A 25,975-nucleotide genomic window follows, 5' to 3' on the forward strand; every position below is an offset into this window, starting at 1 on the left:
TGCAAAGTATTTGAATAATTTATCGCTAGACGCATTCAAGACACTAATGTGACCTATCTGAGGTTAATACATGTGTTAGAAATTCTATATGCCAATGCAAATACATCGTTTAAATCAACCATTCATAAAATATCACGCGAAAATCCATGAAATTTAATTTACCTAAATGGTAATAATTAATCTTAAAATCTAATTTAATGAATTATAATACCCTCCCGAAAATATGAATGGGGTTTTTCATGATATCGTTATGTTGAGTGTTGATGTTGATGTCAGCGAATGTATTCCACATGTTCAACCGATAATTAAATGCTTAATACTGTACATATAACCATTTACTACATTGCAGCATGTTTAGACTGAAAGCAGCAGTTCAAGTTTTGCAATTTTTATTTCAGTAATATCAAACGCTGGACATAATTCAATCATTTAACCAATTCGAAAATAAATTGATCGTGAGAGTGTGTTAGTCGTTTTAATGATATTATCCGGATGTGTTAAATGAATTTTAGATTTTAGGATTTATTGAAGCTTTACCAATGAAAAGCTTTTTATTTTCTGAATTGCAGTAACGAGAACAGAGAATCATTAATCATCAATGTATGCAACGTACACATAGTTTTACAATTACAAAATTTAATCAATTTTTCCGTTGAAATGATGAAATTATCAAAAATTCGAGAAAGGATCGCAGGATATAGAATTTACAAACGTCGAACTTTCGAGACCTTATTTTTCACTAGCCTGCAACAATCAACTTAAACCAAATTGTTTCTCATTTCTACCGATGGTTAAAATTTTAACAAAATGATATCAAGTGCCTGATCAAGTCACGCATGGACATAATGTTTACTTCCCGGGAACTATAGTGAACATTTCTCGGTAACAAATAATTGATTTCCCGGCCTTACATTTCTTGAATTTCATATTGCGAAGCTATATCTTCCGTAAAGTAGATTTTCTTAGTTTGCAGGTTCACTCATAATTTCCACGTCTGACCAGATATAAGTGAATTTAATTTGTGGATGTATGCTTTGTTCAGTTAATTTGATTCTTAACCTTTCAGAAACGGCTAGTTAATCGACAGCAATGACAAAAGTAAACAATAAACTCATGTGAATGCAGTCTTTTATAGAGTCTAAACAATTAACGAATGAAGTGACAGATTGTATGATTGTATAACGCTTGTCGCTACTAAAAGTCTTAATTTGAATGAAGTACTAAATGAACTGATCTGCAAACGACCAATCAACATCGAGATTTTTCCATTGTCAAATTTATTGTTAACCAATGTACTCTCGCTGGTGTACGAATGAACAAGACATTTTGCACATATTTACATCAACAGATGAAACAGACTAAGTAATCATAATGCTGATGTTCTTGCCGTCTGTGAAAGGTTATTCAACGACATCGTAAACAGAAGTTTTAAAAGGTTTTGACGAAAAAAAGAAATCAATTTGAGCAGAAGCGAAATTATAAGTTAAAACAAAGGAGAAAAAAAACTTAAAAGGAAGAAAAGACGGATTTCACAATGAAATTTTGCTCATCCCAAACAACAAAACGGCTGAATCTTGATGCAATTTTGTTACACAAAAAAAGGGAACTTTTAAGCTCATTTCCATTGTCAACGAAAATAATTATCGCATCGTATTCACATCTACATCGTAGTGTCTTCAATATGTAAGAAAACAGTACAGAGTAACCTCGAGAATAACACTGGAGACGCCACACATCCACGTTTTGGATGGGATTTGTATAATGAGGAAGCTTTTGCGTAAATACGAAAAGTTTCCGTTGAGAAATGCTCATTATGCAACGTAAATAAAAACTAATGGCAACTTCAATAGAGCAAAGAGGAATTGTTATGCGAATGCTGAATTATTATAGTCCTTTATGTTTGGGTAAAAGTAATTACGGAATCATAATGAGTTACGAGCGATGCAAATTAATCTTTTATAAATGTGATAAAGTAGAAAAGGTAACGTATTTATGAGCGCCACATTCCGAATTTAATTAATGGTTTCGTATTACTGCGAAAGACATTGTCGTACCTAAATGGCTAATTCACACCGAATGTTTCAATTTCAAGGTGTTCTTTAAGATGAAATAGGAACGCATTTTCCTTAAGAAGGCAAATCACGATAAAACGTATCCAAATAAGCTCTAATTAAACAGACACCGAGGGTACTGATGACGCTCTACAGCCATTACAATTTTTAAAAGCCAAAATGGCGGACCATTGTTAAGCGCCGAAGCTCTCTTAGAATGTAAATTTCGGAACACAAAGTTTGCGAGGAGACTTGATCGGTATGGGGCTGATCGATACCTCTTTCATAAAATTGAGTCACAGGTAGTGATCACAGACCCATACCACAACAGGAGCGCCTGAAGGGGACCTTTGCGGTTTTCTGTAATCGATGCTAATTGTTCATACTAAGGAACAGATAATGTCAATGGAATCAATTGTGGGCGATCAGTAATGGCTGTGGGTGGGTGCAGTCATACATTCAATTTCGGTGATTAAAAAGTTTGAGGTTATAGGGCTCCAACGGCTCCAACCCAACATTTTTGTTACATCCGAATTCCGAGTATTCAATTAATTGATCGCAATTTGTACCAAAGTTGATTGGAAGATCAAATTGATATGAAATAAATCCCATTATTAGCAAGATGTCCGCGACTTTGTGCTTTTCATTGCGTAACATTTAAAACAATTAATTAACGAGCCAATCCTTACCTTCACTTGTTCAACAATGTCGTTACCGTCTAGGTAAATGTCTAAATTGAGCAAAACTCGATTGAAACGATCCATTTTGCACTGATCAATGGGATTTATCAAAATTAATTTCAGAGAAAAAATACACTTTCGTTTACTGTCGTCACAAAGATGAGAATAAAGTTGTCCGATGGCAAACTTCCGCAATTAAACAATGAATATCTAAAGGGTTTCCAGATGTTCAACAACAAACAGGTTTGATGGGTGCCTGACCGCAGAGGTCGCTAGATGCATATGAGATAATATTGAATGTTATCATGGAGATGATAATAATCAAAGTTCATAAAACAGTAACAGAATATTTTGAATCCCTAAATTAACCCAAACGGTGGCAGGATATGCTCGAATCCTAAGTTTTTGATACTAATTTTTCCATTGAAATGTTTTTCGACCATTTTTGCCGAATTTTAAACATAATTACCTCATCATTTCTCGCTTTCAGATGACTTTTGACTGAACCATTCAATAATAGTTTATGACGTCGATACTTTCCATTTATTTTTGTTGTTGTTAAAATTCCGAATGAATGAAACCTCCGCGTCATGTTCAATCACCAGAATTAACACTTCTGTCAAAGTTTTGTTTATGTTTTGTTGTCTATGAGCGGTTTGCGCAATGAATGTCGAATGAAAAACTAGTGGTGAGGTAGGGGTAAAATTTAACCATAGATGACGTTGTTTATCATTGTAAATATACAGGCGCAACCAGATTGTGTCACACTTATCAATAACAATGAAAGCAATATCCTGCATCCGATAATGGATTTAATGGATTAAATCAAATTTTTGTTACTAATTACTTTCAGCGATAACCCAACCCAAACGTAATCCTTTGAAGCCACCCGGAAACTCATAATGTTCTCAACCATAATAACCATAATATACAAACGTCGTGTTTACCTTGTTCGTGTGTTTCGATAAGATCTGCCTTTTGTTGTATGATACCCGGCAATATCAGGAAAAAACCCCACTGGATAAATAAATCGCTTATGCAATATCGATACGTCGAAATGGATTATTATATTTCTATTGTTAAATCAATATGTTACAGGTGGTAATCATGGCCGGATTTGAATCTTATCATCGATAAACACCTGTAGCTGAAGGATAATATTGAACAGTCGGTATATTGTTTACAAATTGCACGATCTCGGCACGAATAATGGTTTGGTTAAGTGAATTGGACTTTTATTTTGTTGTTATTCCATATAAAGCGGTGCGTTTTAATGATAGGTACTGATGGTGGATACGGTGAAAAGGTCAATTGCCGGAATATTGAGAGCAGAAGTTCGTTTTCTGATATTTTGAGTCAGGTTATATATTTACTTGAAAACCACTTGGATTTCACATTTAAGATTCTCCAAAACAAATGGCTTTCATCAAAACACTTGGAGTCTTGGTGGCCGAATGGATTTCTGTTGTTGAAATAATTGGATGACACGTTTTCACGAAGTAATCACAAAAAATACCATAACAAAAATCAACAGCCCGTTGGACAATAGGTCAGGTTCTACCATTTCTTTTGAAAATTGTTGGTTGACATAAAGACAAAAAAAAAACATTCGAAGGCAGGTGGATTTGAACACGGGTCATCTGGGTCCGGAGCGAAAATAGAAACACTGAGCCATAGCAACTCACTAACTTCTGCATTTTTTAGCATACATTTCATTCGACAATGACTGGGCCAACATTATTGTCATTAGCAATACGTCTCCTCCAATCCATATCAATATTTCATGTTTCGTCGCTATATACCACGAATCTGGGTATATCTAATGAAATAAAATGAAGCCATCGGATTTGAGCATTTCACAAAAACATCCGAAAATTGTTTTGTTCCAATTTAACAGCGTAATTGACTATACACGTTCATTGAGTCACATCTCTGTGATGGATTTCAGCACCATAAAGACTATGTCTGTCTCTTTATCAATTTGGTATATAATAATGAGAGGGTCGATTCGATATGATGCTTTTAATTTGATAAATTCTTCGTCGACGACTTTGGGTTCATGGTTATAATAGAGCTCTCGCATAATAAAGGAAATTAAATCTATGGAAAACAAAGTAAAACAAAAAGTATCTAATCTGATTGAATTTATTTGACTTTAGTTCGCGTATACTGGAAGATACTCTGGGCGCTAATTTCTATTTGAAACATAATATATCCCGCTATAATTAACCAACAGTTCGGAAGAAAAGCAATGAACTAAGGACGCACATTATGTAAACTTTATTCAATTTTAAAATTCAACATCTCTCTGTATATACGAAAGTTTTATGTTTCCCATAATTACAGTAGGCAAATTTTTTTCTCTGTGTTTCGATTGAGATCATAAGGATGGCATAAAAATATGCCGCGCTTTTTGACTTAATTCAAATTAAGTTCATCATAAAACCGCAATTAAAAGCAGTGCTTTCTGTTTTCAACAATCATTTTTGAATAATGGTATGTTGATATGTGCGGTATACTTGAAATTAAAGATTCAAGAGTTTACAAACGACAAAGCAAGTGGATTTTGAAAAAAAAAAAATTGAAACGAGAATGGGTTTCACAGACCAACGACGCGAATGAAATTTCTTTTAAATCGTCAGCACAGTGCGATTGAAGCGAAGTCACACTACTCGGTACACTGTAGATTTTTTTTAAATTGTTTGTTTCAAGAAGTGCAGAAATGAATTGGTATACCCATCAGACATTATAATTGCGTGGTTTGTTTGCTTGACAGAAGCTAAAGCTGCAGAGTTTTTAAGGAATAAGTGCTTGTGCCTACAAAACTGTAAAATAATGCCATTTTACGATCGTTATTAGCACGGAGAAAAAAAAAACCAATCGAAGTTGGAATTTTTCTTCATCCTTTTTGTGAATTGGTTCAATAAACCAATTTCATCTTAAAAAAACATCTTCCATCACCCGACCCCTGCTATACATTTATTCGATTATACCTTTTCTGTCCCATAATGCCCATAATAATCGTATTTATCATACCAGAAAAATGTATTGCCGTACTACGCCCATTCCACTCATTTCGAATATGAAATATTTTGCCCCATCATTGGTTTGCACATAAAAATACCTCAACGAACGGATGGGATATGAAATTGAAATCATTAATTTCTTAATTCGATTATCATTTTAGCACTCTTCATAATGGATCAAATAAACAGCGAAATAAGGACATGATGGGTAAAAAGGTTTTGTCGAAGATTTGAAAAATCTGCGAACATAACCGAAAATCGCAAAGAAATTCTTTTGGCATTTTATTTGTGTTTTATAATGAAATATCCGATTTAATTAATAAAATGAAAATAAAGTTTAAAACACTTTTCATCATCGTGGCTTAACGCGGCCTAATCTGGTCTTACGAAAATATTTGCTTAAATTGAAATTGATGAAACTTGCGTTTATCACTCACGATGGTGAAGGTCTTCTGAGTGTATAAAAGGAAATGCGTCGATTTACGATTTTTCTCTTTCGTGTAACGATTTACAGCAAATGACAAAAGCTTTTCTTAATCTTCGTAAAAAAAAGTTCAGTTGAACTAACCGCCCATAAACAAAATTGAAGCACGAGGACAAATGCCCGGAACAAGTCAAATTCAGGTCATGCAAAATCATTCCATTGACGTTATACAGAGTTAGACTATAGATCGATGGTAGGGACTATGGTATGCACTATGGTAGATATCTATAATTAGGATTAAATCTCTGAACATGTCAACTTTATGCTCAACCTCATCCCGACACCACTTTCGATCTGTAGCCGAGTTTTCAACAAGACGATTGAGATCCTTCCTAACCTGATACGTTCAACGATGCAACTGAATCTTCGTTTAACTTAGCCATCTATTGTACAGATAAAAAAATTCAACAAGCAAAACTAAAAAAAATATAGACGGCACCCGGGTTCGAACCGGAGACCCTTGGATCTGCAGTCCAACACTCTACCACTGAGCTATACCGCCCTGGCGGATTCATGAGAAATTATGCTAAATAACTTGTCATTAGTCGCATTGTGCCATGAATAATCCCCCAGTCCAAGAGCATCCACAGCGTGTCCGTTAACTTCCAATCTAATATTTTCCATTTCAATATCATCCAGTCCAACATCATCCAGTTCAATTTCATCCAGTCCAACAATATCCACTGTCCATTTTCATCGAGTCCAATAACATCCACGCATTTTGTATAAGGAAAATCTTTTTGTATAAGGAAAATATCCCTGAGATGGCTGGATATTATTGGACTGGATGAAATTGACGTCGATATTATTGGACTGGATGAAAATGGACAGTGGATATTATTGGACTGGACGATATTGAACTGGACGCTATTAGATGGGAAGTTATTGGATCTGTGGATGTTATTGGACTGGGGGATAATGCGCGTTACGTTGTGTAGTGATGTTAATCAGAGTGTATGTCACTCTGATAATAGGAAATATTTACAATTTATTTTAATTGCGACACGTGGAATCACAACACAATATAGCGCAAATAAAATGCAGAAAAAATTATAAAACTGGCACGGTAGTACGTCAACCGTTCATTACTCGTATTCACTATATGTAGAACGATACCCCAAAATAAATGGAAATCATGTCACTACTCCGCATAACCTAAATCACCTATGTAAATTACACTTCAGACATGTAATAAAAAGCTTGCAGAATAAGGAAAAATTGGCTAAAACTAAACTAAAAAAAAAATAATCTTGACGGCACCCGGATTCGAACCGAGGACCCTTGGATCTGCAGTCCAACGCTCTACCACTGAGCTATACCGCCCTGGCGTACTCGTGAGAAATTTTTGCTAAACAATTTGTAATAACTGAGCTATACCGCCCTGGCGAATTCGCGAGAAATGATGCTAAATAACTTGTCATTATGCAACGGGACAAAAACACAGACGCATTCAAATTGCATGGCAGGTCTTTTTCCAAATGAAAATACATAAATGTAAGCAATAATGTGACCATAAAATTCCTGTAATGATAAATATTGTGAAGTGAGATTGTTGATCCAATTGTATCAATAGGTACATTATCCAGTGCATAGAATCAAAATCATTTTAATTTTTGTCACCATTACAATACGCGATGGTAAACTTTTCAGATTTTTTTCGACACAAAGCCGGATGCATCCAATTGCCTTCATTCAACATTAATTTAGCTCATTTTGTGTCATTCGGAAAATGTAATCGTTCACAAAATCCTCTCTCTCTAAACAGTTATCAACCACACAATGCAATCTGCGGGCTGTATCAAGTTCGTTTATTTCATGGCATGTTCTACTGTGTGTTTTATGTAAGCGCAATTGAAATGTGTTTACCGAACACAAAAGAATAAATTTAAAACGAATTTCCGAAACATTTTTAGTGTATTTCATCGGTGACCCAGCGATGGTTGGAAATTATGTCGGGAACTAATTTTTTTGCCTGGTTCATATTCGCAAATTTACAATGTTACACACGACATTTCCCATGGATTTGCCTTTAAATTACACGCTTCGGAGCTATGTTATGTACGTTTTGCTGCAATTACGTACAGTACCAGGATTTCAATTTGGAAAATTTGTGACTCTTCAAATTGTTAAATGGCCCGAAAAATCGTTTAGAGTCTTCAGATGGTCTATGCAGACGATAACACATATGAATGGTTCGGATAATGACCAGTAATATGAAATTTGTTACGTCGATTGCGTCGTTGTAACATTTCAATTTTCTGAGTAGGTCCAGAAACGAAAATAAAAATCAAATCAGGTCAATATGAGACATTTTACAGAAATGGTAAGATGGATTGTGAAAATGGTATTGTGAAAAGTGAGTGGTAAATTTACCGGAAAAATGAATTGATTAGAAAATGAAGCTTACTATTTTCTTAAAGATGAAAACCCCCTTCGTAGTCGACTCTAAAACGTCGTTAATGTTTGGGTGCAAAATATGCTTTACTTAAGCTTAAATAATTTCCTGCAGAACTCCATACAGAGTGTGGCATACGAAACTGTTTTCAAGTTATTGTTTAACGACCGAGTGAGATTCTTGTCGAAATAAAAATTTGAAAACTAGCACAGTGTTCATTATTCATATTCACAGTACGCAGCACGTTACTACAAAATAAGTGGTGAGCTTGAGTGTGACGAAAGCTTTTCTTAATGCCAGTCATAAATATCTCCAAGTAAAAAAAAAACAAACTGTTAAGTGGAAGGATGTAAATCTATAGTGGGGAATCGGTTGAACATCTCGGTCATACAGTAGAAAATATAATTAAGATAACATCTCCAAACATGTCAATTTAACGTTCAATCAGATAAGTCAAAGTTGACCAGATAAGGGCGTTTCTCTTAAATGTGTTTTCATACCATAGCGTATTCGATTCCTCTCACCTCTCACACGCTAAAAAAGACTTTTAGTCCTAGATACGAAATGTACTATCTCTAATGACGGAAATGTACAGAGTCCGATTCGTGACACTTTCGATCGAAAGCCGAGTTTTCAAAAAGACAATTGAGATCCTTTCTAACCTGAAACGTTCAATGATGCAACTGAATCTTCGTTCAACTTAGCATCTATTGTACAGGTAAAAAAAAATTCAACAAACTAAAAAAAAATATAGACGGCACCCGGGTCCGAACCGGAGACCCTTGGATCTGCAGTCCAACACTCTACCACTGAGCTATACCGCCCTGGCGAATTCGCGAGAAATTATGCTAAATAACTTGTAATTAGTCTTTGTCCACACTGTAATTGTGTACTGTGTAACATCTATAGGACATATTTACAACTACACGTGCTGCAATCACAATATACAATATAGCGCAAATAAAATACAGAAAAAAAACAAAAATTGGAAAACTAGCGTGTTCACTATAAAATATACCGTAAAAATGAATTGATCGGAAAAGGAGGCCTACAATTTTCTTAAAGATGAAAACCCCCTTCGTAGGCGACTCTAAAACGTCGTTAATGTTTGGCTAACCTGAAACGTTCAACGATGCAACTGAATCTTTGTTTAACTTAGCATCTATTGAACAGATAAAAAAAAAGTTTCAACTTGCTAAACAAAAAAAATGTAGACGGCACCCGGGTTCGAACCGGAGACCCTTGGATCTGCAGTCCAACACTCTACCACTGAGCTATACCGCCCTGGCGAACTCGTGAGAAATTTTGCTAAATAACTTGTAATTAGCCTTTGTCCGCACTGTAATTGTGTACTGTGTAACATCTATACGAAATGTTTACAACTACACGTGTCGCAATCACAATACAATACAGCGGAAATAAAATATTATGCCAAGCGTTCATTACTCGCATTACTATACGTAGAACGATAACCCAAAATAAACGGAAATCGTGAGTGTGACACTACTCCGCACAACCTAAATCACCTAAATTATACTTCAGACATGTAATAAAAAGTTCGCAGATAAATGGAAACTTCGACTTCAAGGGTTCTCAAAAATTCTTCATTCTAGCTCGGTGGGTATTACACAAACTAAACTAAAAAAGAAAATATAGACGGCACCCGGATTCGAACCGAGGACCCTTGGATCTGCAGTCCAACGTTCGTACCACTGAGCTATACCGCCTTAGCGAATTATGTTAAATACCGACTAAAAGAATTGTTGAGCGCGAGAGTGACAGTACTTCATACCGTTCATACCCTAGATCACCTTAATTATACTTTGGACATGTAATAAAAAGCTCGCTGAAAAAGGGAAACAGCGGCCTCACAGATTCGCTCTTCATTCCAGCTCAGTGGGTGTAACACATAAATTTCGAAACTAATTTATAAAGAGTCGTAAATTGTGATTGTTATTATTCTATAAAATTCATTCAATGGTCTCTCCATCTTCTTCATTACGCATCGCGTTCAGCTAATATCACGTTCCACATTTCCTTTCCTAACTAAGTTAATATTTCTTGTGTGAAGCACATTGAATTAATAAGGAAAGTATCTAAACAAAATATCACGTAGCTACTTAAATATTGAAGAAAAACCTCCTTATAAACAGATATTACTTCAATATTCATCCAGAAACAATATAATTTAATGCTTACGAACGTCACAACATTAACATATTTAATCGGTGTACAATAATCCCTCTCTCATTTCCGTACAGAAATATATTTGTTTCATGAATATAAGAACGTACATATACTACAAAGTCAACTTGCACAGAGGAGTTCCGCGCTCAAAATGGTAGAAACAACCGCACCATCATGAATCAAAAAATGAAGACATTTTAATAAAGACTTTGGCAGTTATCACGCCTCAGGATATTAGACGTTTTATGTATATTAAACTCGGTGGAAAACATGGCAATTAGAATATATGTATAGGCAAAGGCATATGTACCGAATAGAACATTATAACCAACACACCATCAATATCTTTTCATGCCTCCACATAGTCGATTCTGGTACGGAATATGTTATTAGTTTGCAATTTCGATGTGTAACGACTGGCGAAAAAGGTCTCGATCAACAAAAAAATATTCTTTTTAGCATCACAACATTATTATTTCGCATACAAAATTTATAATATTGACTCGGGAGTAATTTCCGTACCCATCAATAAAATGTAATCAAATTATTGTGTTTATGTTAAGCTTAATGGTCAACATAATCAACTTATGTTCGCTTAGACGGATTGTAATGCTAAGCTTTGTGAAAATAAAAGATAGATAGAGCTTACCATATTGCCTATTCATAGGCCATCGTAATGATAAAAAATGCGTTGTGTGTGTTCGCTTTTGTATGGATTTTATTATAAAATTCGAAAATATAGACCCTTTAATAATGCTGTGCTTTATGGAATTAAATTTTTTGAACGGTTTACTGATATTTCCCTTTATTTTTTTATGTATGAAGAGTAGATATTATCGGTATTAATGGATCCCTTATTAAAATTCCTTTTACAATTTTACATGGAGTACAGCGCTGAAAAGATATGAAATATTCTGAAAAAGTCGGGCTGAGAAGAGCAAACCTGAAATGTTTCATTTGCTCTTGGTTGTTACATCCCATATTCGGTTTTATTAGAGCTTCTTTTGGTCCAAGTTCATCACGGTGCAATTTATTAATAAGATTATCCGCAGGTGGCAGATGGTATATGTTACATTTCCGTCAGTTGAGTTTATGTCTCGAATTGAACTGTAACACCAACATTTATCATTTCTACTGAAACCACCAGATTAAGATTTAATCAAATGTGAATCAACTTGAAGCCTGTAATGCCTACGAAAAATAATTGCAATGAAAATATTGTTATGTGTGGGAAGAAACAACAGGGCCAATTTAGGAAGGGAAATCGAAAAACATGTTTCTGGCCCTAATGAAGTCATAACTCGTGAATTTTCACTATAACTGTTTTAGGTTGCGAAGCATATTCCTGTCATTTAAATTTTATATAAATTTACCTTTTCCTTCTGATGATGACACGATATGTGTTGCTGATGTTCCTCTTTGCCTTATATTTCCAATTAAAATTTTAATGGGAAATCATTTTGAATTAAGGGAGGTAAAAATCAACACTTCGCCGACCAAATTATTAAACATCTTTCAACCTAACACAATAAAATACCAGAATCTGAAAATGGCCTTCTCAACAGAATTTATTACGATACAGAAACACTCCAATAAAATCATAGCCCGTTACATAAATGGCTGTTTTATTATAAATTTGACCGTGTGACCTCTACCTGGAGTAGGTAAAACATAAAATCTTTCTAAATTTATGCAACCTTTTGATCTTTCTACTCATTTTATTTCATCGCCAATTACTTCTATTGTTTTCCTTCACTTTTACAGGTTCAAGAATTTTAACACAAATCCACCTATACCATTACTACACCATGATGTTAAAATAATTGAGCACATTTTTTGTTCGTTCTTTTGCGATACGATGTTGCGTTAGCTATATACACGCAGTAATTACAGACGCAACATATATAAATATACCGATGAATGGATTGCGTGTAGCGCAGCTATTAATGAAAATTCAATAATACAAAGAAGAAAATTTTGCATCATGAAAGTTACAAACATTCCGAAAAGAGCATACAAGTTTACTTTCATAATGTGTCGTTTATTCAGCATTCATATAATTAACAATTATTGTTATTACAGTGTGTATCAGTTTTCAGTTGGATCATTAATACCATCGTCATCAGCTTAAGTCAACGAAATAATTTAAACTCAATTGACAAGACAAACCAATAATTAAAAAATAATTTTATGACCAAGCGGAACTGTTAGAAGTGTCACGTGAATGTCACAGAATTGAATTGCGCAATTAATTTTAATTTGACGATCTTCATCATTCCAATGATCATATGACATTTTTCCCATTTGAAGTTTTTTCGTTCGAAGGATTTCTTTTTCCGAAGCTCGTTTTGTTGTTTCTGCGATGTCCTACATTGGTTCTCTCTCTATACGTTGCCTGTCTGAAGTCCGAATAAATTCTTGGATGCGTGGTATATGATGATGAATCCTTTCAATGTTGGGTGAACGCCATACGTATGTTTCATTCCGAACAGTGTCGTTCGAATAATAAAACAATTTTGTAATTCCTCGACCGCGATAGTTGTCTTGCTGCCTAAAATATAATGTTGAAAATATCGCAGTAGATTATCTTCGGTGTGTGAGAGATTAAAAGTTTCAAATTGAATAAACGAAGTTGTATGCCAGCCAGGTAGTTCGTACGAAGAGTTATTGCAATCTTAACTACATGCGACTTGTACGGAATAAATTGTAATCCAATTACCGCAACTTCCACCAAAATTTAAAGTGAAGACACGCCCAAATTTTACCCAACTAGACAAAGCCGAAATACATTTTTCGAAAAATCCAGAGCGAAATCCAGAAATTTTCCATAATTTACTCAAAAAGAATCTTTAATACGAGAAATCGATTCCACCGAATATGTGTACCATTTAACATGTTCCAAAGCTTTCCATGTGTGAAGCATGAAACGCAGTTCAATTTTCCATTCCGTTAACCACTGCGTGAGCGATCCAGGTTGGTTGAAATTTGTCACGCAGTGGCAAAACTGGGAATTGCGTTTTAGCACTTGGAAGTAAGACGTGAATATGTGGTTCCGAAGCACTGTGTTTTTTGGTACTTATCAAGAAGTGCACAGATGCCATCATTCATTCAGTCTTACTTTAAGGCTACTACGACACTAATAAAGATATTCGGCAAATAATCAGAAACCCAAATCATTATTAAATAGCGAACAGATGCCCAGCATTGGATGAGGTATGAAGATTGCAGTAAATAACAACCCAAACGTAGTGTAATTCTAATTACTTCCCAATAACGATTTTCAAATTAACTACTTTATTGCAAACAAAAATTTTCATTTTTTCTGGAAAATTACATCTGTGCCCTTTATGTGTATCGTCGTAATGTTTACCGACGTTTAACTAATTCCAAAGTTTAAAAATCTTACTAGACATGAGAAGTAAAACCTTATAGTAATACTTTTGCATGTAACTTCACAGTAAATATTAACGATGAAATGTAGAGACTTTTAACGAGAAGCTTTATATGTTTGCGCATAAAGTTAAATATTATTTCTCTGCCTAAAATAACAGAAACTCAGCAGCAAGACTAAAATATTATCTCGGTGTGCATCATATGATATCATAATACAATTATGCAATTTTGGGGCAAACGAAAGTCATCCCAATGCCGTGTAATCAGCATAAATAACTTTATTTTATGGAAATGCATGCAAAATATATTTATATTCTCCATACTGCCATCAGCCTTGTTCAATTATATATACACAAAACTGTAATGCTTTCGTTGAATGTAAAATAAAAAATAATATTTACAATGACTGCAAACGAAAAAAAAAATAAATAAAAATAAATAAAAGCGTCAACGCCGACAACTGGAGGAAAAATATAATAAACACAAAGGTCTCGAAGATGTGAATTTAAATTTCGGTCTTGATTTTGCATATTTACTCAAATTAAAAAGTAAAGAATTGGTTGTCCGATGACATCGGGATCGGGAATTACTTGTTAAATATTGAACACTTTGATGAATGATTTAGGCAATTATATGGGTAATTCCATGGTTAGTTGCGTTACAAATTTCGTTAACTGTGAGTCATAAAGTTAATTGTGCTGGCTATGTTTTGCGGAAACAAATCAGTCTATAAATTTTCTAATACTCAGGAGACACAGTGCTTGCATACCAACAAGAATGGGAATTTTTAGCCTGCGAAGTCTGACTTGTGTGATCGCAAAAGTCGACGGTTAGTTGCGCTACACGTTTGTGACTTTTCGAAATATTTTCACCAAATAAAAACTGATTTCGGTAAACTTTTTTTTCCCTGAAAGCTATGGTCAAGACGCGCAGTTTAAGCCCAATTTAACGATTTCGTTTTCGAGGGCTCCAGATTTTCGAGTAGAGTGACCTCGATTGAAAAACTGAATCATCAACAGTACTTGCTGTGAAATGGCATGTTTGGTATCGTTGAAAAGCTTATTTTTCAGGCTACAATATTAGCGACAAATTAGTTTGAAATAAGGCTACCAGAAAGATACAGAAGCGGCCAAATTTCACCGAGGGTAGCGGAAAAATTACCTTCTCCGAAAATGTAGCTTAAAAGACCATTTCCAAAAGTTTTTTTTTTCGCTATTCGAAAGAGCTGATTAAACACATCTAGAATCAGTATTAACTGGCTGGCTCGGTCACTTTGTCAAAGGTATATCACTCTTCGAAAATGTTGAAATTTTGACTTTCAACTGTTAATGCTCCGAGATCAGATGACCAAAAATAATAATTTTTACACAGATGATCTTAGAATTGCTCCCTCTATCGATCCCCATTAAAATATGTGCTTAGGCTGTCCCTGCCTGCTGGCTGCAGTCACATCCACTGGTTCTCAGAAACGGCCCAGGCGTTCGGGCTGATTTTTTACTGTGTGACGTTCTTGTCCATCACTCATTATAAATATGAAAAAAAATTATTGGTGGTCTGCAGTCCCTATTTAATCTCGTTTCAAACCAACCGTGAGGTCATAAATAGCCAGAAATATTTTTTTTTTCACAATTGGTGGTTGTTACCCCACAGAAAATGTTGTTTCGGCTAAAAACCGTTTAAAAAAATGGTTACAAAATTTTTCGAGATAATCTCGACGAGTTAAAATTCGAGGATGACTTTTATCACCACTGGGAAGCTGTTGTCACCTACTTTACTCACCCAACTAACCTGATTGACTCAAAGTTATTTTTCTCGTGAAGTCATATGCTGCAGCTTTCGAATGACACCGATCTTCAGTTTTTATTTGAAAAAATGTAGTTTCGGCAACGTTTGGGTCGAAGTGATTTTACCTTACTTCGAAGCAGAATGGACCAAAAATCTTCAAAAAATTTAATTTCGTGTCATTTGGAGCAATTGTGGAATTATTGTGGACCATCCACATCTCCAGGAAAACTTTACAAAAATCATTTGAGATTTATTGAGAATATCTCGGAATGTCGAATACAAACAAACACTTTTTGGTCATGTCTCCCCGAGACCGCATTTTACAATAACCTCATATTGGTGTCAAACTACGCGTCTTGTCAATAGCTTTCAGCAAAAAAAAAGTTTAGTGAAATCGGTTCAGGTTTCGTGAAATAAAGTAGAATTTTCAAAAATTTTCTGAAAACAAGCATACATTTTTATGGTTGTATCTCCCGAGATTTTTGGCCACCGACGTAATATGGGGCTTAAACGACGCGTCTGGTCAACAGCTTTCAAGGAAAAAAAAGTTTGCTGAAATCGCATTTCAATTGGTGAAAATATTTCGAACAGTCACAAATTAGCTGGAATTACCCATATATCGTCAGAACAATGATTAATGGAATGCGCTCACTGTAAGGTTTCATCAAGCCATATCCGAGAAAAACACTAATTATGACATTTGATCAGTGACTATTTTAAGGAAAAAATTTCCCTACATTTTCCCACTTTAGATTTTTCTACAGTTTCCCAAATTGTTCCATACAAAATAGCTTGATGGGAAAATGTTATCTTAAAAATAGTCCATGCATTTCATCGTGCATATATTAAAAAAATAGGCACCACTCAAGAGAAATAATTTCTAAAAATATTTTTGTTTACAAGTTCCATCCATATAAGTAAGTAACATCTATACACCTCGATCTAAAACATATTAATTTCATGCATGCTATAACAGAATGTCTCTACGTAATTTTCATGGTGAAAATTAGACTAAGTTGAAAGTACAGACCCACTTTCCACTTGATCTAACCAATTTTTCATTTTTAACCGACCTAGCCCAGTAAAAAAATCATTCCAATTCATTCAGAAGACCTATTTCCAAAATTGCGTACTCATTTTCCAGATATATACATGGTACACACCACTTTTGTAAGAAAATAAAAATAAAAAAATAAAAATTCCCGCTACCGTTCCCGTCGTATTTACGTGTCAACACCTACCATTTGTAAAATAAGAAATGTAAAGAATTATAAACAAAAACAAGAAAAAAAAATTCAACAACTTTAACAGATACGAAAAACATCAAACAATTTTTGTGGTAAACTAAACATTATCAAAACATAATTCAAATAAAACAAACAATCCGAGGTGGAGATATAAATTGAACGGAAGGTTCATTTTGAATTTCTCCAAATTAACGATGCTATTCAATGAGCTTGTGTGTGGTGTAGTATGTTAAATTGGAACTTTAAAACTCAATCGTTTTGCATTCGAACGACAACAAGATTATCGATGCAATTCACATTGTGGCATTGATTCGAAATCAATTCATTCTACGTGACGAATTTTCAATCAAATTTAATTTGATATTCAGAGTACAATATGTCGTTCGTCGGTATACGCTCCTCATCAAATAAAAATAAAATAACCCAGACAACGTCAACAACACACGTTGATGAACTTTTATCACAACAAAATTAAATGCAACCTTGCGACAATGTCAAGAAGACATGGAAATTGTACTTCATATAGTGCATCTGGTTACATGGTGGAGTTGAATACGAGTACTTATGAAAAAATAAAAATGAAAAAAAAACTTAAGCTCCGATGCTTACACTGACAACATCATCATAGAAAACGAGGGGAATGATATCCAAGAAAATGCATTTTATCCGACTACGAATGTAGTCTGTGATTCATTCTTCGTTAACGAGAATAAGTTTGAATTTAATTTGTACCAGCTTCGGTTTGAGTAAGTCGTTCAGCATTAGTAAATTTTTCTTCTTCTTCCCATTTTCTGTCGTAAATTCAAGCATATCCTTTTAGAATCTCAATTTCAAAAAACGTGTTATATTGCCAGACTTATGCACAGAGATCTACACTCAAGTATATGCTCCCACAAGAATGGGGTATACTGTGTGTAACATGCAATTGAAAATTATTTTACACTTTGTTACCCTCGATGACAGGATTACATAGTCTTCGTTTTGCAAATTTTTCGAAAAGAAAACGGAGGCGCAGATGTAAGATAATAAATGTGTTGTACGTATTACTTATGTGTGTTTTCTGAATGTGATATTAAAACGATGTTACTCAGATGCTGGAAGCAAAGACGTTTTTATCATGCAACCTTTTCAATGCGTCTTTGTTGTCGCGTTGACAATTATTGTGAGAAGGAAATTAAATTTTATTTCTCTGCTATGAAATACCAAACGATATTCCACAAACATATTGGTGTCAGAGTCAGATTTTGTCGACTACAGCGATTAGACGAGGAGATTATAATTTTAATCAATAGAGAAGTCTTTTTCTTCCAATGACGGTTGCATGAAATCGATCTCCAATTTAGTCACTTTCCGCTAGGTGTTATTATCGAAGATATCCGATTTCTTTCTAGTTTCCCCCCATGTCTGCATTGATTTTCAGTGTTTTTAAGTGTATTCACCAAAGTACGAAAAGAGCTACTCGTTGAATTTATACGCTGTTCATATTTTCCCCCGTTAAAAAAAAAACACAAAAATTTTCCGGGCTAATTCCTCTGTTCGTTAAAAAATCGTTTAGAAGATTTAACTTTAAAATCCTCGTTCGCAATTACTACTTATAACGAGAAGTGACAACAACAAAATGATACCGGAAAAAGTAACAGAAACCAAAATGGTTCATTTAACGGAAGTGTTTCCATAGTAAAGCGCCATCATATCAGAACGTAACCCTATAGTCTCTCCTATAACTAGCATTGGATGGTATAGTCTTATGGGTTATGGAGCGAATTCAAAAAAGAAAATTTAAACTGATTTTGATTATAGTTCTTGTGTTACCCGGTATTTTGTTCGTTAAAAGACATTTTTATACAGAATAGACTAGCAATTTTCCTTTGTTGAGATCGACAATTATGCTGCGTTTTCCAATGGGAAAGACAGCATAACTGGTGCTTCCGGCCTTACGTTCTTACGTTTCATGCAAAGTATATAAAATATTCAAAGTAATGTTAATCCTCCAAAACATACGCGACCCAAGTTCCGGGTGAAGTGCAGAGCCAGTTCACTTCACTTCAGCATATACGAGATTTCAACAGAATTTTTCCAGCATTCACGCCATCAAATTCATAACATTTCATCATCAATTCTGTAGAAATCATTAGAGCTGCACCAAACGAAATACAACGCTCCGCCTAAATTTCTCCGAAACTTGGGCTCCGTAGTTGTTGTGATCCACTGAAGATGCGCATTACCTTCAGTGCTCAATATATTTTTGTGTCATATGTACTTCGGAAATTGCACTCCCAGTTTAAAATTTTATCTGTAACAGCATACGTAAATGCAAACTCCACCTAGCCGCTAATGGAGCGAGAGTTCAACTAGATATCATATAAATTATCTGCATAGAACGATAATCCTGCAGTTACCCTAAGTGAAAAACTGTTTATCTCGATATATCTGTTCTCGGCAGTTAATAAATATTGTGCACGTATGACAAGGCGGTCGAGGCTTGCCGAGACGGCTTGTCATACGTGCATATTCTTTTTTATCGCATAAGCGAAAACGAGACAACAAGATATGCGAATGACACTTTGACAATTTACAGAAGTATAATGTTTGTTTATATATCCTAGGTGAATAATTTTTTCGGGGAATCACACCGCGTATGCGATAAAATGTATAATGCCTTTAGTTCCAAACTTCCAACTTCCAAATCGTCAAAACAAAAATTTTGTAGAGTGATGCATAATCTACTATAATCTACAATTCCCTGATTGAAAAACATCCCAAAAACAATTGAAAATAACATTTTGACAGAATCTTTAACGTCGTTCCAAGTCGACAAAATGTTTATATGTACAGTAAATGGATTTTCATACATACTTTTGCGCACTAGTGCCCAAAGGTGACGTTCGGAAAAATGATGATTCCACTCCTGTACATAAAATCTTGTTGCTAACTTGTGCCTAAACTGGAATTTTGCACATACGATGCGTTGTCAACCTCGGCTTCGCCCGGGGTGACAATCTTAACATCTATTGCAAAATATTTTATTTATCACTCATAAATTACGCAAAGTTTTTTCAGTGCTGTCATCAAAACTGAATAAAAAATCAAATAATGTCTCGAGAAATTTGCGTTCTACGAAGTTGAAACTTTGTTCTACTACAATATACTCGATAAATAAAGGATAGAACATAGTTTTGACTACACTGAGCATGTATTTCCAGAAATATTTAAGATTTGATTACTGAAAAAACGTTGTGTTATTTGTGATTGATCCCGTTACGCTAATAGATCGATTAAAAGAGAGGATTCGCTCAGTTCCGCTCTACATTTTATTTTTGTCGCTGAACGGCATTGTTTAAATTTTCATTTAATGCAAGGGAGAAGAATGAGACTGACTCACTTATATTCTAGTCGCACATCGGCAAATACGCATACATAATTACGAAAATAGCTCTCTTTTTATCGGTCTATTGTATTTTTGGTACCCGAAGAATATAACTTAGCTCTACTCCAAATGCGACGAAGCCAATGATTGGTGGATTTTGTTCACTTACCTGTAAATAATAAAAAAAAAATTGTTAGAAATGGATAGTCGATCAAAAATATGAAACAGAAAACAGGACAACATCAGATGGAATTATATTCTGATGTAAGAATTTGAAAGTTTGGTTGCCATGAGACCTTTAAGGAAATGTTAGTCATTTGTCATCGATAGCAACGACAAAAATAGGCGATGAGCTCTGGTCAATGTTGTCTTTTATAACAAAATGATTACTTAACAAACGAAGTAAAAGATTTTGTAACAAACCAAAAAGAAGAATTTATAGCGTTACGTTGCCCTTCATTAAAAGTTCAGTAGCACGTTGCCGAGCTCTTGAGCTTGTGATAGTAGTGCTAGATTTCAACGTGAAAAATATTTTCATTTTGTCATTTACCTAGCGTGCACAAATAACATAAAAAATAGATTTTCTCCGATCAAAATAAATAAAGTGAGTGAAAAAACGCACCGGAACCTGTTAACAAGTTTAATTTGACACATTTATGTCAATAATCAATTACGCATGCTGATAATCAACACATTACAACACCTCACCTCATGTTATTTTTATAATTCGTCGCGTTTACATATTTAAAAGTAATTGCACTGTCGAGCTGTGTACTGAGAAAAATTCATTTACACACAGCCACACACCATTCACATGAACCTTGATGTTTAAAAATAATAATGTAAGTGGATGGTGTACGCATCACACAAAACGTTTCACTTGCATTTGCACACATTCAAACATACACGAAAATATGCTAGATCGTTTTGGCAGCGTGAAATTGTTATTCGTAATTCACTTTTGTAACATTTTCTATTCGAACAACTATAGGTAAACGGTTTTCAAACCCCTTTCCAACGCGTCAACATAGAATTTAAAAAATGTACAGACCCTAAGCTTTTAGTCTTAAATCTATCTTACGATCTTATGTAGCTAACCCCACAGCCCCATAATAATAGTCGTATTTTAAAGTACAATTGGTTCAAAATAAAACAAAGACACGTTCCATTTTAATTTACAATTTAAAATTATCCGATGCGACGTTGGATCTCTGATGAATGAATGTGAATGAGTTTTTTGCTCTATTTTCTCTTTTAAATCATGAAATTTTATGCCATTGGACAGAGAAAATTAAACGAACATTTTTTTACCACTTTATTCCACTTAGGTGTTTTAAGGCTCGGAACACGGCAGGTCAACCTGGAACCTGACCTTGAAAAATTGAAACCTAATCGACCTGAAACTGAACTGATAGATTTTGACATGACCTGGCTTGACCTGAACTCGAAAATCGGAAACCAGACCTTACCTGAATTTATCTTGAACTGACCTGACTTGACCTGATCTTTACTAATTTTTACTATAACTTATGAAAAACTTGTAACTTTGAATATATAAATATACTGCATTAAACTGCTGCAAGAAAAACATAATTTCAGAAGCCCACAACAATAAAAAAAAAATGGAAAATGAATGAGGTCAATTCAGGTCAAAGCTGAAACAGGTCAGGTCAGGTCAGGTCAAATTTAAATCAGGTCACGTTAATTTCAGGACAGGTTTTTGATTGTCAAGAAATAATTTGGGAAATCGAGTTCTCAAAGACTTCTTCAAAATTCTTTAAACTTCTCAAATAAAAATTTCTCAAATTTCTATACAATTCTTAAAAAAATACTAAAAATTAGTCCCTGGCTGGAGTACGGAGTACTAACTTCTCGAACTGGTAATACAATTACATAACATTATGATTCCAATTATTTGTTGATCCCAGAGAAAACGTGAGGAATTAACAAAGCAGATCCATCATAGAAACTTAAATTCAAATGAACAAAGTCTAAATAATCTGAGTGTAAAATCGAGCATGTTTACCGTGTTTAAAGTAAACGCATCTCAGTGATGTATATAATGTTGTTATTGCATTATCGTAGCTTATATACAGCGAGCTTATAAATTACAATTTTACCTTTGATAAATCAAACAATAAATTGAAATCTCCCCGTTTTTGTTTTTAATTTCCACAAGAATGTTTCCATTCCGAATAGAAAATGTGCGCCAAAAAAAATACATTCGTATACGGATGGGTTGTCTTGAACATAACATGGGGGGATATGGCGAGAAAGAGAGTTGAAAAAGGTTAATAGTTTTAACCTTTCCGTATTATATTTAGATATGTAAGTACACATAAATATAACAAACATGTCAAAACAGCATGCTTTTAATGCGGTTGAAATATAATTCTTGTTTCCCCATTTATTATTTCATCCTTATTTGATGTGGACGAGGGCCGTACAAAGCCTCGGTTTAATCTGATTCTTTGATTTGTTTTCGCAAAATAAAAATGAATTTTAATTTGTAAGAAGCCGCAGGCAAATGGGATTCATGTAATGTGGACGTTTGCAAGTGACCTACGCAAACCGGTTAGCGACGGTCAGATATAGAACACGAAATTATTTTAATTTAACATGGTACACGATGGTTTGAATCCCACAATCCCTTTACTGTGTGAGTGTATCATGAATGAAAATTCCACAGTTGAGGTCCAATGAAGCTTTTAAGAATTTTCCAAAAACTTTTCATGTGAATTTAAAATGTGTCACTCCTACTTCCTATAACTCAATTTTCTGCCATACCTCCTTTAAACAAACATTAGCTGACGATTGTAAAAACCAATAAAAATTTAACGTCCCCATAAAGTAGTCGACCGTGGTAATAGTGTGTTTAGTAATAAAAATTACAAGCAGCTTAAATTTCAATTAAATCTAAATAACTAAATCATCGACAGATTAAATTTATTTCGTGAAATAAACGTTTCCAGAATTCATAAATTTTAATGCAGATATGGTTATGCATCAATAAAATTTCATCAGAATTTTACGTGCAGATATGTTAGGGGCGGGTTTCTCCGTTCAATTTTTCTTCGCTTTATAAATTAATTCCCGCAATCAGCGGTGCATACTAAAAGTAAAGCCGTAAGGAACTGGGTAAATTTATATGTAAAAAGAGTGTCAACGAAAACCCATTATGTATCAGTATTATAGGGCATAATATTGCTGTATACATCCCCTGAGTGTACGTGTACACATGGAGGCCCCCCCCCCCACTTCCATTTTCGAAACATTAAAAGCGTGTTTATAGCGAAACGTATAAAAAAAAAACTTTGTAATAAAAACACTTTTGCAAAGAGAAATGTTTTTACGATCATAAAACTTCGATGTTTTGCATATGAAAGCTTCGATGTGCGGTTTTGCAGTGGTAAAGGTAACATAATATATAAGCCGATAGGTAAAGCGAATTACGAATTCTTCGCATATAAATTTTGAACAACAACTTTTTGTTTTCTTTTTCTGTCTATTCCACTTAACTTGGGGGAGTAAAAATGATAATACTTTTTGGTGTAAGCCATAGTCACGAGTAGAAAAGTTCGATATAAATTTGAAAAGTTTTTAATATTTATTGGCCTTTTTTGCATATTATCCAGTTATGAATGGTTGGCAACCATTGGTTGCTGTTAAAATGAAACTGTATTCTATAGAGTCGGACAACATGATTTAATGATGCACACTCAGTGTATCACTAAAGTATATCTGAGCACAACAACAACAAAAAAGTGAATGAGAGAGTACATTTTCGTGAAACTGAGATATTAGAGGTATGCTACACAAAGAGAAAATCGATGAGTCAAATGAATGCAATAAAGCTGGAGACAAATGTAAGGCTAATCTACCGAGCATCTTGAATTGAATGGACCTATACTTTGCAGTGTTGCTGTTTTGTTAAATAAATGTAAAAGCTAAAAGGGCTCTCCTAATGAAAACAAAAATTTAACGGCAGGCATAAAACCAGTATTTTTATCGGGTCTATTACTTCCATCGATCAAAGTATTTTTAATCTGTTGATTTCAAATCTTGTACTTCAATTTTTTTAACATGAATTTTACTATACTGTAAAAGATCATATTACCCAGAGCTTGTCATTATTTTTGTCGTCGTTATCGATAACAGATGAGGTCACACTGATGGCATTAATTTCAAAGTATAAGGTTCTCTACAAAAACTTCGCTTTTACTCCCTAATTTCCGCATTCTATGACATGATTGGCTTTTCACTATTCAAGTAATGGTATTTGTTTCGATGCTTGCCAGTATGCCGCATTGAGCAATTTCTCGTATTCTCATTTAAAGAGCCATTCAGAGTTTTTTTTTGTTTACTAATCAACTCAACAGTTACAGGATACAACTCATAAATCATATTTCCACAATTCCACAACATCCTCGACACCTAAACCCATTTCATCATTCATCTTTTTCAATCGTTCAAATCAATTTGTTGGAAATAATTTATGGTTTTTGTCATAACATCGTGTTTCAAGCACCATGCATAAGGCGCGTATGTCCTCTTAATTGATATGATAACAACAAAAAGATGATGATGATGATGGACCGTGTTGTGTAAAAATGATTGCAATGATGGTAAAAGCTGCTGATCATTGGGAAAAATGTCCTCAACGATCTAATAGTGCCAAATTAGAACACTTCACACAGCTGCTGGAGGCTGAAACACTTGACGTGTGTAGGTGGAAAAAACAGATTACATGGACGAATTATTTCTTGACACTCGTATGATAAATTCTTTCTTTTACTTTTACCTTGCGAGTGAATTCCATTCCATAAATACTGCTGTAGGAATATGAATTTGCTCTCCATTAGAAAAGTCTATCGAGGAACTCGATAACTATTTTGAACTTAACTTCATCATTACATTGGTGAGATATATATCATCTGTTAGTCAATAAACTATGCCAATTAAAATTACTGCATCAGCATTGTATAATTTACTTTGCATTGACTTTACTAGGTCACTTTTGTTATACATATGTGTACTCGATACCCATAAGTAATAAGTCAATATAAACAAATGAGATCTACCACTTGCAGAACACACTTAGTGTGTGTGTAACATCTTATGAGCACAATTTATATACCGAAATGCTTCAAATCAAATTACTTGCCGTAAAATTGTAATGCCGTGGGTATACGAAAATTAAATATTTATGAACGACATATCGAAATTTAGGTAAATGATTTACTGAGACAGTTATACGCAACGTATCGTATAGATAATGTTTGGCGTATTCGTATGCCAGCATTATAAGCAATTAATTATACAAAAGAAAATTGAAAAATTCTTCTCGAATTAGAAAAGAT

At 34.3% G+C, this 25,975-nt stretch overlaps 1 protein-coding gene and 5 non-coding genes across 24 annotated transcripts in view; all 6 read right to left on the minus strand.

Moving 5' to 3' along the window:
* Window positions 1-25,975, minus strand: part of LOC119080713 (RNA binding protein fox-1 homolog 2-like) — a 152,214-nt gene that overhangs the window by 62,899 nt on the left and 63,340 nt on the right. The gene's annotated exons all lie outside the window — the stretch shown is intronic.
* Trnac-gca lies at window positions 6,672-6,743 on the minus strand. Its single transcript has one exon. It is a non-coding gene; the product is annotated as a tRNA-Cys (tRNA).
* Trnac-gca lies at window positions 7,493-7,564 on the minus strand. The gene has a single exon. It is a non-coding gene; the product is annotated as a tRNA-Cys (tRNA).
* Window positions 9,389-9,460, minus strand: Trnac-gca. The gene has a single exon. It is a non-coding gene; the product is annotated as a tRNA-Cys (tRNA).
* Trnac-gca lies at window positions 9,849-9,920 on the minus strand. Its single transcript has one exon. It is a non-coding gene; the product is annotated as a tRNA-Cys (tRNA).
* Window positions 10,291-10,363, minus strand: Trnac-gca. The gene has a single exon. It is a non-coding gene; the product is annotated as a tRNA-Cys (tRNA).

This window comes from Bradysia coprophila, unplaced genomic scaffold (assembly GCF_014529535.1).
Source record: "Bradysia coprophila strain Holo2 unplaced genomic scaffold, BU_Bcop_v1 contig_350, whole genome shotgun sequence".
Classification (NCBI taxonomy): domain Eukaryota; kingdom Metazoa; phylum Arthropoda; class Insecta; order Diptera; family Sciaridae; genus Bradysia; species Bradysia coprophila.